Here is a 14331-nt window from a genome sequence, read left to right on the forward strand (position 1 = left end):
TTGTGATCATTAGTAGAAAGTAGATTAAGTGGAGGTTGAAAACAATGAGAATAAAAATCTTCCCGGTCCCATTAGTAGGAAAACTGCTTGAAGAAATGATGCTACCTTGGTAACACAAATTAAAATTTTTCCTATGTGTTTTCCTCACTTAACTCTGTCCTGTCTTGATCACACACTCCCAGATTTTCTTTCCTATAAATGTACATGCATACAAGTAGTGGCACAAGGGGTTAAGCACAGCACTGTGAAGCTATCCATAGCCTGTTGCAGCATGAGTTTGATCCCCAGCCAGCCAGGGAGTTAACCCACATGTTGTAGCAGTCCTCTCCTGACTTGCCTGCTGTTCCCTTCAGCTGTGTATTTCAGTCAATCCACCTGTACTGTTCCCCACTCTGTCTCTGGTGAATCCTCTCACCATCCCCCCACCTCTGGTCTATACCCCAGTTGTTGTAAGCATAAATAAACAAATCTTTTTAAAGTAAGTATTCATTTTATTTTTTTTTTACAAGAGGAAAAAAAGCTAAAGTGGATCTATTGATAGATATGCTATATATATGAAAGGACAGTAAACTAGCAGACTCCTCCAAGTCTAGCTTGCTCTGTAATTCCAAGGCACACTCAACTTCTTGAAATCAAAGTAAAAGAGTAGGTTTGGGAATTTGAGAAGAGTTGTGGGAGCTCAGAACAGAATTCATTGAAGAGAGACTAATGAAAGGCTTAAAAGATTTCCAGAAAGATTTAAGTACCCAAATGGAGTGAGAAACTAAATCTATTGTAGTCTTTAATCTTTCAATGTTTATGTGATTCCTTCAGCAGTGCTCAGCGTCTGGATATAGTAAACAGAAAATCTAGGTAGACATTTGGTCTTTAACATACAGGTAAGGAGAAATATATTTGGGAGAAAGAGGGACTAAAATGAAATTTAATTTTTTCAAGGTTAAATGCAAAAACAAATGAAAGCAATTAGAGAAATAGAAAATTGGAGAATCAAGGAACTAAACGTTATCCTGAATGTAACATATGGGTATAGGAAAGAAAAGGAGTTGAACATTGGAAAGTTATATTCAGTAAGCAGACTGTTACTGCTTACTACTATGTAATATACCAATTATTTATTTTCTGTAATTATCTTCCACTACTACATCTTGCACTCAATAAATGTCAAGTTTAAATTATGCTAAGTTAAATAGCCAAAAATGTTTTTCCGAAAAATTGAGAGATAAAACAGAGCATCCATGTCATAAAACATTTTCCTCATGAAGACAGAGTATAACTAGAAAACCACTCAAAAGTAGTAGTGATGTAGGATAAGGATAGAAAAGTTGGAAAGGAGACACCACCACATCAGTGACCTGGCTCATGCAATGTCTGTTGCTGGAGGTGGGGCTAGAAGTAATTAACATAGTTGTTAAGCCAACTATAGAAACTAAAAATTTTTAGGTGCCAAGGCATAGACTCAAAGTGCCAGACAGCAGTAAATGCCATAGGGTGCAGACTGGAGGTATAGATAAGGAGCTTGAGGGCCACTGCAGATTCTCTGGTCCCTTTCAAATTCACATAATCATCTAAAATAAACAGCAAAACAGGCCACTCCACAAAGGAAGGAGCCCCTCCCAAAGAGAAGACTATATCAGGGCAATCTCTGCACTGGCATGGGGCAGCAGTCCTGCCCTCCTGTGACTATGCAGATGCTTCTTTTTGCCAATTATCTCCCTCCACAGTGCAGCAGCTCCTGCCTGCATGTGACCTATACCTTCCAGGACTCCTCCTCATTGACCTCCCCCAGCAGAGGCCTCTCTCCTCAAGCCCGCCCACCTGCAACCATGCAGGCCTCTCTCAGCAAACTTTCCAGCAGCTCTTCCTGCCCGCTTGTGTCTGTGCAAGTGCCATTTATTCTTCTCTCCCTTTTGTAATAAACCTCCCTTTTAGATGTAACTAATGTCTCTGTGTTATGGAGAAACTTGCCTGAGAAACTCACCACATGCAACTGAAAGGGGAACTCTGGTGAAACTTTCCCGGAGTCAACCCAAGGACCCCACTCTTTGAACCCAATAACTCCAAAAAAAGACTTCATCAGCAATACCATCCCTTCAATTTCAAGCTAAACCTCAAAAGTTGTGATTTAAATGTCATGTTTTAGTCAATAAGATCAAATTTTAAAACTAGGTGAGTCATTCTGTTCATGGGTTATTTCAAATAAAGACTGCTTTGCATGAAGAGACACCCTATCAAAGAATGAAACTAACATAGGGGAAGCATCAAATGATGCACAACCTTTGTTGTTTCTTCCCAGAGAAAAGTAGTTCAGTTACTAGAATTTGACTTTACTCTACTGAAGAAACTGATCTTAGAGATGCAAATGCTGACAATGAATTGTAACAATATCTTCTGTTGCCATTTTGAGAGAAATATCAGAGGGCACAAAGAACAATAAAGTCCTGAAAAGGGGGTTGTGATGTGTTTCCTAGGCCATAGAGAGATTCAGCAGCTGTACTGTAACCAGGACCAAACTCTTCCACTATAATGAAAGTCTCTGGAACATTAAGGAGGCTCTCTGGTGTGTGTGTGTGTGTGTGTGTATGAAGAGAAACTGAGTGACATGGCCATATTTTCAATAAAAGTAATCGCTTTCCAGCTACCATTTACAAGCATACCAGAGACTATAAATACTCGTCAGCAGTCTTATGTAATAGTTGCAAATGAGCAATAGAAAGGTTCAAATAGATAACAAAAGAGAGAAAGAGAGAGAGAGGAAGAAAGAGAGAAAGAAAGAGAGAGAAAGAAGAGTGACAAAGAAAAGAGAGGAAGAATACATGTGAAAATGTACAACTCGAAATTAACATTTCTCTTCCTGGCTAATTATACGCACACTATATTTGCCTACTTTGTTTTTTTATACCCTCATGTGTTTGGCTAAAATTTTTCTAGCAGTACTTTTTATTTTGGTTGAGATATAATGTATATCATGTATAGTATAGTTTTAGTCTTAAGAGGAAAATGGATAATCAGGAGAATATTTTTCCAAGACTCTTCTCTAAAAGTTTACAGAGTTGTCTCTAATGTACACTGACAGCTTTTGCATTAAAATTAGAGGAAAGTAGACATAGATATTGTCAAGGTAGAAAAATCTAACTCATTTTCATTCTACTAAAATAAATCAGGCCCATATATTTTAGTATTTCGTAAGAATTGTTCATTTCTGAAGGTCAAGAGCAAAAGGACTTTTCAACATTTAAAAAAGATTTAAAAGGCAGCAGTTAATTGATAGTCTCTAGGCACCAACGAAAGTCTGGATGGTAAACTTAAAAGCCATTTTAATGTCCTTATTGAAGTTGATGGTGCTAGCGATATAATTCAAATTCCATTGTCCTGCATTAGTGATTTGTTTGCAAACAATAGATATTTATTCTAAATATCTTAAAATAAATTTATTATAATAAGGGAGTTAACATCTGGATAGAGATGTGGTAAACTAAGAATAAAAGCTGAGTAAGAACAAAAACTGGAATTACTTTTCTCAAGGGAAAACCTGCTGGAATTAATGAGCTCCAGTTACTTCTTCCATCCTGCTTCATTCCAATTGAGATTTAGAAGGAAGAATCTACTTGGGTAAAACAAGGTTTTACATATATCCTTCATTGTAGCCAACTATTGAGATGTATGGATCCTTTCCATGTCAGTGAATCATTAAAAAAAAAAAATGTATAATGTGATTAATTCCCCTTACCAGACTAATGCTATGGGAAAAGAGGTCATTTCTTGGGGCCTCCCCGGTGGTGCAGCAGTTGAGGGCTGGGTTGCGAAGCTGCCCGCAGCCTCGCAGCGCTGGTTCGATCCCCGGCTGCATCACCTGAGGAGGGTCCCACATGGCGCGCAGACCCCTCCTGCCGCCCGCTGCTCCCCTCAGCAGTGTACCTTGGTCCTTCTGCCTGCTCTGCTCCCCGCTCTGGCTCTGGTGAATTCTCTCACCCTCCCGCGCTTCTGACTGTACTCAGTGCTTGTATAAATAAATAAATAAGTCCCTAACAAACAAATAAATAAATAAATCTTTAAAAAGAAAAAAAAAAAAAAACTTCAAAGGTAAATGACTTCAAAAAATCTTTAAAAAAAAAAAAAAAGGTCATTTCTTAAAAGAAAATCAGGGTATTGATAAGAAATGGAAATTAATGCTGGCCAGTTAAAATATAAAAACTGTCCAACTCAAAATTTTAGTGTGAATTTTGAAGGAAACTACAGTAACAATAGTTATAATAATTATAATCCTGGGTGCTTTCCTTTAATGCCGACATTCTTGTTCACATATGTGAAAATGCATGCATTATTAGAATGTCATAAAATTGTAATAGCAGAGTGTACACTGAAAATCTGGAACAAGTACCCACTTCAAGTGGCAGTCTTAGTGAATAATTTTTACTTACTAATGATGTAGTTTTGGAGGTGATGGGTTTAGAGAGCGGGGTCCTTGGGTTCACTCTGGGAAAGGTTTGACCAGAGCTTCCCTTTCAGCTGCACGCGACAAATTTCCCAGGTGAGTTTCTCCTTGAGACAGAGATGTTAGTTATATTTAAAGAGCAGGTTTATTAAGGAAAGGGGACAGAAGAATAAAGGACACTTGCATAGACACAAGCAGGCAGAAAGAGCTGTCTCTTTATGGGGGCGGTGTTAGGTTTTATCCTCTTCTTTGGTAGGGAGGGGCTCATCTTTGTGAGTGGTTACAGTGTTGCTGATTTTGGACAACAATGCAGAATAAGAAAGAGTCTTGGAGATTCCACAATGGGCCCAATCTCCATATCTTTACCCTCAGGTCTGTGCTCCCAACAATCCCTAGAGCAGTCTGATACCTGCTTGGGTCTTATGCCTTGTGATAAGACTCTGCATCTAAGGATCTTGATTTCTATAGTTGGGTTAATGCTCATGTTAATCCCCTCTACCCCCACCTCCTTCTGTGAGTCAGGTTCTGGTCTTGTGATGCCTCTTTTTGGTTTCCTATTCTTTCCTCTATCACTGACAGCAACTTAAGTGCCCATGGTAACCAAATTCTTTTCTTTCTAGAGTCACAGATAAAGTTTCACATACATAGGTCAGGTGAGTTAGCACAAGTCTAAGGAGCAGATAGTAAGTCTGTCTTGCCCCAAGGAAGAGAAGAAGAATCACCTCAGAAATGATTTAATGCATTCTTCAAACTCACATATCTATGCATGAACACCTGAGAGAAATTTACATTTGATATTTCTGATCTGACAGCCATTAACATTAAATCTTAATAAAGTATAATACTGCAGAAGTTTCATATATTTGCATTCATAAAACACTGTCTGGAGCAAAAATAAGTTACCCAAAGTAGATTTAAATGGTTTCTATTTAATGTGATGACTAATAAAATAATGTTTAGCACTCAGTAAAACTCTAAATTCTACCTCAGTAATTCCAAAATCTTTGCTATATTCTAAATTAATAGTTATCTTGATATAGGTAAATCTTATAAAATACAAAAAAATTCTTATATGTCTTTCATGAGGTAAGAAATATATTCAATTATATAGTGAAAATGAATGAACAAGTTTGAATACTTTCAAAAACTTTAAATCATTTTATTTGTGAACTAAGATATTTTAGCATAATTTCTAAAGGACGTTACTAATAGTTATGAAAATATATCCTAGAAAGTAAGGGAAAAGTCTACATTCTTTATTTCATCAGGTTTTCAATGTTTTAGCACTATGGTATATTGCATAATTAAAATCTAAAACAAATCAACATAAAAAACAGGGTTAGAGCTGGTCAATTTCTAGCATGTTCCCGAATAACAGAAATATCTGGTTCTAAAAAATAACACAAGAGTTACTACATGGTCTAGCTTTTACATTTTACCTTTGGGGCCATTGGAGGAAAAAATATTATCTTGAACATTATCTCTTGCCATTTTGCCAGAGTTGCCAATTTTTAAACTTCTGATGGAAAATGTTCTGCTGTGTCTTGGTTCTCAAACACTTTTTTGATAGTCCGTTTTGTCCTTCCTCAGTATTTTCATAGATCTTCATTTAGAGCAAAGGAGCAGCAGAGAAGTAGAACATATCAAATAATTTCCCAAAGAAATATAAATTTGAGATGGCGATAACAAGAGGTATCTTCATAAGTGTTATATCAAAAATAGAAGTATTTATTAGGAGTTACTCACATATTCTATTTTGTTAGCAAAACTTAGACTCCTCCACAAATACAGAATCAGACTTTGAGAATAAAATGTATATATAAATTAGGATACTGCTTTCTAATATAGTAAGATTATTTTAGATAGGGGAATATTAATTTTAATAGGAACATTATTTAATGCATCAAAAAACATAACTAGAGCATAATAGTTTATTTATGTATGTATTTTTATTAAGAAAAAGCTCAAGATTTGCAGTTGGTATTTAGTTTGGTTCGGGTTTGGGTTTTAGTTTTTTTCTATTTTTGAAAAGGATATTTTAGAATGTTAACCTTTTTAGATTATTTTTTACTGAGTAATGGTGGTTTACGACACTTTATATGATTCTGAGGTAAAGGCTCCTAACTCTTCAGATGTGTGAAACCGCAACACACCCATACTCCACCAAGACACCCATACTCCTCCACCAAAGTCCAATATTCCTCTACCCACCCCCCTTCTGTTGACCCCATGACAGCCTCAATTCTGTAGTCATATTTTCAGGGTTTTTTTAATTTGATTTCATCTGATCTTTTGTTTTGTTTCTCTATATTCCACATATGAGTGAAATCATCCTGTGCTTGTTTTTCTCATAATGCCCTCCAATGTATGAGTGTTTCTTTTTCTCCACATTCTAGACAACATGTGTTGTTTCCAGTCTTTGACATGGGCCATTCTCAGAGAGGTGGTGTCTCATTGTGGTTTTGATTTGCATTTCATTGATGATTAGTGATGTTGAACAGTTTTTCATTTGCATGTTGGCCATCTAGGTGTCTTCCTCAGAGACAGGACTGTTTAAATGTTCTGTCAATTTTTGTTTAGGTTATTTGAGCTGTATGAGTTATTTGCAGATCTTGGAAATTTGTCATATATATATGTATTTGCATATGTGTGAATGTATATATATATATATATATATATATATATATAATTGTAGGTAGGGTTTTTTTGTTTTAAATGTAGTTTCTTTTGTTATATCGAAGCTTTTTAATTTGATGTAGTCCCATTTGTTTATTTTTGCTTTTGTTTCCCTTACCAATGGACTCAAATCCCTAAAGACATCATTGAAGCCAATGCCTTAGATATTTTCCCATTGCATCCAAGTATTTAATACACTTTAAATTAATTTTGTGTATTATGAGGTATAGTCTAGTTTTATTTATTTGCATCTGGCTGTCTAATTTTCAACATAATTTCTTGAAGACACTTTCTTTCTCCAATTAATATTCTTGGCTCCTTTGTCATAGATTAGTTGCCCATCTAAGTGTGGGTTTATTTTTGAGCTATCAGTTCTATTCCATTGGTCTATATGTCTGTTTTTATGCCATTTTGATTCTTACAGTTTTGCAGTATAGTTTGAAGTCTAGGAATGTGATACCTCTGTACTTCTTCTTTTTAGTCAGGATTGTTTTGGTTATTTGAACTCCTTTGTGGCTTCATAATAATTTTCAGTAATGTTTGTTCTATTTCTTTGAAGACAGTCATTGAAACTTTGATCAGGATTGCACTGAATCTGCACATTGCTTTGGGTAAGATGGCCATTTTAAAAATGCTATTTCTTCCAGTCCATGAGAGGGGAATATCTTTACATTTCTCTGCTTTTTCTATACTTCCTCTAACAATTTCTTATACTTTTCATTGTATAGTCCTTCTCTTTTGTTAATTCCTAGTGATTTCATTATTTTTGAAAATAGTAAATAGGATTTTTTTTTTATTTCTTCCTCTTCTACTTCATTGTTTAAATATAGGAACAGTTCTGATTTTGTAACTTAATAATTAACTGTTGATTTGTTTTTCTAATAATTGTTGGTCACATCATAAGTTTTTTTTCTATGAATATCATCATGCTATAATTTTACTTTTGTATTTGGATTTTTTTATACCTTTCTCTTGCCTAATTTATCCATCTAGAATTTCCAATTTAAGTTCAATTTGAACATGAACATCTGTGTTTTGTGTACCTAATCTTAGATGAAAAGCTTTCCATTTTTCATCATTGAATATGATGTTAGCTATAGGTTTGCCAAGTATGTCATTTATTATGTTGAGGTTTTCAATGAGAAAATAGTAGTAGGGGGCTTTAACAACCCATTTCCTTAATGAATAGATAAAGCATAAAGAAAATAAATGAAGAAACAATTACCTTAAGTAAGTAATTAGATCATGTAGGCTTAATAGATAATTATGGGGCACTATATCACCAAAATCTGAGTACACATGATTCTCAAGCATAGACCACACACTGGATCACAAGGCATGGTTCAATAAATCCATGAAAAATGAAATCATATCACATCTCTTTCCACAATGGCATCAAACTAAAATTCAGACAACTAAAGAAATCAGGTAAACACTAGTATATGGTCTGAACATCATACTCCTTAAGGACTACTGGGTTAATGAAGAAAACAAAAAAATACATTAAAAATATGCATGGAAACAAACAAAACTGAAGACATGAGCTACCAGATCCTATGGGCTGAAATAAAAGCAATACTGAAAGAGAGGAAACTATCAATACAGGCTTGCAACAAGAAATAAAGATATCAAATAAATAAGCTGACCTTACACTTTATTTTTTTAAGATTTGTTTATTTATGCATACAACAGCTGAGGTATAGATCAGAGGTGCGGGGGTGAGAGGATTCACCAAAGACATACTGGGGAACAAAACAGGCAGATTGACGGAAGTCCATTGCTGAGGGGAGCAGCAGGCAAGTCAGGAGAGGTCTATTGTGCCATGTGGGTTGCTCCCTCATAGCTGGTGATCAAACTTGTGCTTCAGAGACTGTGGACATCTTCATAGGTTGCGTCTTAATCTCGTGTGCCACCAGGGAGGCCCCTGACATTACACTTTAAGGAACAAGAAAAATAAATAACAAAACCAAAGCTAATAGGGCCTCACCTGGTGGCGCAGGTGGTTGAGCGCCACGCTGTGAAGCTGTCTGCAGCCTCTGCAGCACCAGTTCAATCCCGGCCAGCTGGCGAGGGTCACCCATGGCACGGCAGACCTCTCCTGTCTCACCCGCTGCTCCCCTCAGCAGTGTATTTCATCAGTCTGCCTGTTCTGCTCCCTGCTCTGGCTCTAGTGAATTCTCTCACCCTCTCACGCTTCTGACTGTACCCAGTGCTTTTATAAATAAATGAATAAATAAATAAATAAATAAATAAGAAAAAACCCAAAGCCAATAAAAGGAAGGAAATAATAAAAAAAAATTAGAGCAGGAACAAACAAAATAGAAATCAAAAAGACCAATGAAAGATCAATGGCAAAAGTCTCATTCTTTGAAAAGATAAACAAAATAGAAAACTTCTAGTGAAGCTGACAAAGAAAATGAAAAGGAGAAAATTCAAATATGTATAATCAAAAGTAAAAGAGGAGACTTACACTGGACATTTTGAAATACAGAGAATCATAGGATACTACTATGAACATCTACTTGCCAATAAATTAGATGATTTAGAAGAAAAGAACAAATTCTTGGAAGCATACAACCTTCTGAGATTGAGTCAGGAACAAATAGAAAGCCTGAGCATATCAATTATATGCATGGAAATTAAAACAATAATCAAACTATCCCAAAAAGCAAAAACCCAAGACAAGAAGACTTCACTAGTGAATTCTCCAAAATTTGAAAGATTAACTAATATCTCTTGTTCTCAAACACTTCCAAAACATTAATGAAGAGGGAATGCTTCCAAACACATTTTATGAGACCAACATTAGCTGGATATCACCAAAAAAAAGGTAGAAAAATACAGACCATTATCTCTGAGGAATATAGATGTAAAAATCCCAAACAAAATCTTAACAAACTGAATTCAACAATACATTAAAAGGATCATACATACATAATGAACTAGTGAAATTTATTTTAGGGACTCAAGGATGTTCGACCTTCACAAATTGATCAATGCAATTCATTACATAAGTAAAAGAAAAGATAAACATCATATGATCATACGAACTGAGGCACAGCAGATATTTGATAAGATTCAATATACATTTAAAATAAAATTTCTCTTAAAATGTGGATAGTTGAATGTCACCATTTTAATAAAGGTGAATATGTATATACTCATAAGAGTACTCTTATAATTCCTTTATGTATTTTAGAACTGTTATTATTTCATGCTGCTGTACATTTTGTGTTACACCAATTTTCCTTACCTGCTCTACCATCTAATTCCAATCATCTTTAAGTTTGATTATCACTTTCTCTGTGAGGTGGCCTGCCCACACAAGTCAGGCAACCTTCCATCTGTAATTGAATTACATGCTATGCCCCAGCAGTGATATTGGTTGTATTCTTTTCTGCTTATTTATTGTTAAGGCCATTACTTCCATTTCCAACAGTTACCAACTACATGTGCAATAGTCATAGCTAAAATGTTAAGGTATTGATATAATTTTCCACTCAGACTTAATGAAAATTTAGAATTTACATTTCTTCAAATATCCCATATGAGTCAAATGTTTATAAGTTACTATCCTATATATTCAAGCACAGTACATGTTAGAGTCATAGCAATATGTACAAAAGCATACAATGCAGTACTATTTAGCAACCGATATGATTGTGATGAAGAATATAGAATATATGGATATGTACAGATTGAGCTGGAAGCACTGCTATAGGCTTAAATTAGCAATGCATGGAGATTTGCATAGACCTAACCTTTAAAGAGGTCTTACCTGAAAAGACAAGAAAATGTCTAGCATCACATCTAGCAGCACAAACTGCTTCATGTATTTAGGCATATATCTAGAATAACAAAGAGGAAATACTTTCTGCCACAGTGATCAAAGCTCGGGGTGAAGTTCTCTCCCAAACAGCAAAGGCTTCCAACATTCTAAGGCAACTGTAAATTTAACTAATAAAGAATTCAGTTATATTTCCATATTTCAAGAAGTTGAGAAAACAGTTCCTCAATATTTTTATAATAAACCAAATTTTATTATGGTCATCTTATTTTTAATAGTGCAACATGACTTTCCTTTGTAAAACCAGATAATTATCTTTTCTTCAAAATAGTTTCTTCAAACCAAGCATTCTGAACACTATAAAGAAATATTTTAATCCCATAATTCAGGTATTCATTATGCATGTGGCCAGCATTTGGTTTACTGAATAATGAGTAACTATTTGAACTAAAATATCAAAAATGATCTCTAGACCAAGGACAAGTCAGAGCAAGGGCCTCAAAAACATTACCTTTAGTGAATCTTTTATCTACAATTACTCATACATAGAACTATTCCATCTCTCTTAATGTGGTCTTTCTTGTATGAGTAAGAAATTGTGAGATTTCAGCTGATAATAGAAACTCACTTATCCAGAGACAATTTTGATATATAATGCTAATAATATATTAATGCTATAATAAAAATTTAGTACTGCAAAAGCCTGACACTGTAATCACCTCTTTATCCTGAATTTCTACAACAATGTCTAGTGGATAATATGCATATAAAAACATCTGTTAAATAAACCAATGCATTAATCATATTATAAGTTAGTCTTTTTACATTATAAAATATGCTACTTTTTTCACTCAAAGTTTAAACATATGAAAATTAAGAATAGGTTATCTTCAAGCTCAAAAGTTGCAGTCAACAACAGAGGAAAGATTTGAGACATTGATGGCCACTCTGCCTGTCTCTCTAAAACTTGAATTAGAGTCTCATTGACAAAAATCCTAAATACATTGAAAGAGAATGCAGAGGGATATAAAGTTTCTATCTAGTAAGTCACCCACAGTTATGGAAGTAAAGAAAATCATAAGACCATCCAGAGAGGGAAATAATGTATTTTAGCAGGTAGAACAAAATATATACTCTTCTACCATTGATAGGTTATAAATGTGGAATTAAGCTTACTATCATCAAAGACTCAGAAATCTGAAAATTATTTCCCCCAAAATGTCATAATTTAGAAAAAAAAATCTCATGGCAGATATAATGTGCTGGGTTTTTTGTTTTTTTGTTTTTTTTTTTTAATTTTTGCTAGGTACAAGATCATTAACAAAGAAAGAAACTTTGACCAGCACATCATGCAGGGTTCTTAATGCCTTTAATCTTGCTCTTAGTGGCTCAGAAAATTCAGAGCCTCTTGTTCTCTCATTGTTTGTGCCTGATATCAACATAGTCAGAATGATTTGTTCAAAATATGCAATTCACTAGGTGCCTCAAGAAGTAATGTTGAAAACTATAAACCTGGCCTGCCTAATTTCAAGTGAAATACAAGAAAGAAATGCATATTAATATAAAACAACTATAAATCAAGAGCTATTTCATTTTCTAAGGTAGTGTAAAAGGCAAACCTGTCTGAAACCATAATTCTGCTGTCATAGTCTCTTAGATATACCACTGACCTTCCTTGGAAGTTGCTGTCACATAGAAGTGAATGGATCAGGAGGAGCAACATTAAATCACACGGCATTATGAGAGTCAGGTACCTGAAAGTAATTTAGTTCACTGGAGCAAGTCCCTAAGCACAAGTCACACTTTCTTAGATACAGATTCCTTGTGCTCTACATACATTGACATAAAATACATTCAGTGTGTAAACTATGTACAGAGATTCATTATGTATTTCTTGCATGTGCTCACTGATTTTTTTCAATCAATATTGAACTCAATGCCCCAATGTTTTCAAGAAACAGTTGAGAGAATTCATGTTGTAATTTCTGAAGCCACATTGTCTGATTAACTTAAAGGGTATATTTTTCTCAGTATTTTTCATTTATCATTAATAAAAAAAGCAGTAGCTAACATGATTGCTTGGTTGCCTACCTCTCAAAATGAATTATTCTATTAAAATTGTGACTTTTTATGTTAAGCCTGAGGTAGGAAATGGGCTTGAATCTAAAATCAAGTTATTCGCCAGTGCTAGGAATAGTTGGTGCTAGGATAAAGACAATTCTTTTTGGAAGCAGGGCTGAAGAACTATCTGTCTTTAGGATTTATGGGGACTTTTAAACTGGAAGGAAATGGGTGATATTTATTATACCCCCTTTGCTATTTGTAAACTGGATTTTCAATGAACAGATGGCTTTGTTTGTATGGACAATAATTATTTTATCATTATCCCCTAAAAAGTATAAGATGATTAAATTGTTATTTTAAAAGCTTTTTAACTTAGAATTTCTTGTGCTTGTGGATGAAGGAGGAGGACAAATTGTGGAATAGAGCTCAGAACTTCAAATAACTTAAAAATTGTACTACAAATAAGTGGACTCGTGTTCTACCCCCAGGATTTTCTCTTAATGAGTATCTGCTGACCTCTAAGAGTTTTTATTTGATTAGGAGAAGAAAATCATTCATTTTACAGTTAAAGAATAATTGAGTCCTTGAAGGACTTACTCTAACCACAGGGAAAAAGCATCTCAAAGATCATTTCTATCCTTTAATACACAGGCTGAGAATATGAAATCCTTGGCTTCATTTAAAACTCTACTAATAATTATTAGGGTGAATTACTCTTTACCTGAATATTTTACTTATGAGACTTTCATGCTAAGTAATTAAAAGCTAGAAATAAATGAACACCTTACATGCAGCAAATGCTGTTTCAACAACAAAAAAATCATGTATAAAAGCATGGTTTCAATTACATGTACAGTTAACAAACAAATGATTAGTGAATATTTTTATACCCATTCATTCACACAAGACATTGTTATATATCATCAATATTATTTTTTTAAGTAATGTATAGGGGCCTCCCTGATGGCCCAGGGGGTTGAGTGAAGCACTGTGAAGCTGTCCACCACCTTTGCGGCACAAGTTCAATCCCCAGCCTGCTGGGGAGCAACACAAATGGTGCAGCAGACGTCTCCTGTCTCACCTGCTGCTCCCCTCAGCAGTGTATTTCGGTACATCTGCCTGTTCTGCTCCCCACTCTCTCTGGTGAATATTCTCACCCCCACCCCCACGACTCTGGCCTGTACCCCACTTCTAAAAAAATAATGCATAGACTTTAATTTCACAAATGTTTAGAATTTATATGGCAAAATCAACATTTCAATAACTTCATTTTTTTTTAAAGATTTATTTATTATGCATGCAAGAACTGGAGTATAGGCCAGAGATGTACGGGATTGAGGGTATGAGAGGATTCACCAAAGACAGCAGGATG

Source organism: Talpa occidentalis, unplaced genomic scaffold (assembly GCF_014898055.3).
Source record: "Talpa occidentalis isolate TD23 unplaced genomic scaffold, MPIMG_talOcc4v2.1 talOcc4.6, whole genome shotgun sequence".
Classification (NCBI taxonomy): Eukaryota; Metazoa; Chordata; class Mammalia; order Eulipotyphla; family Talpidae; genus Talpa; species Talpa occidentalis.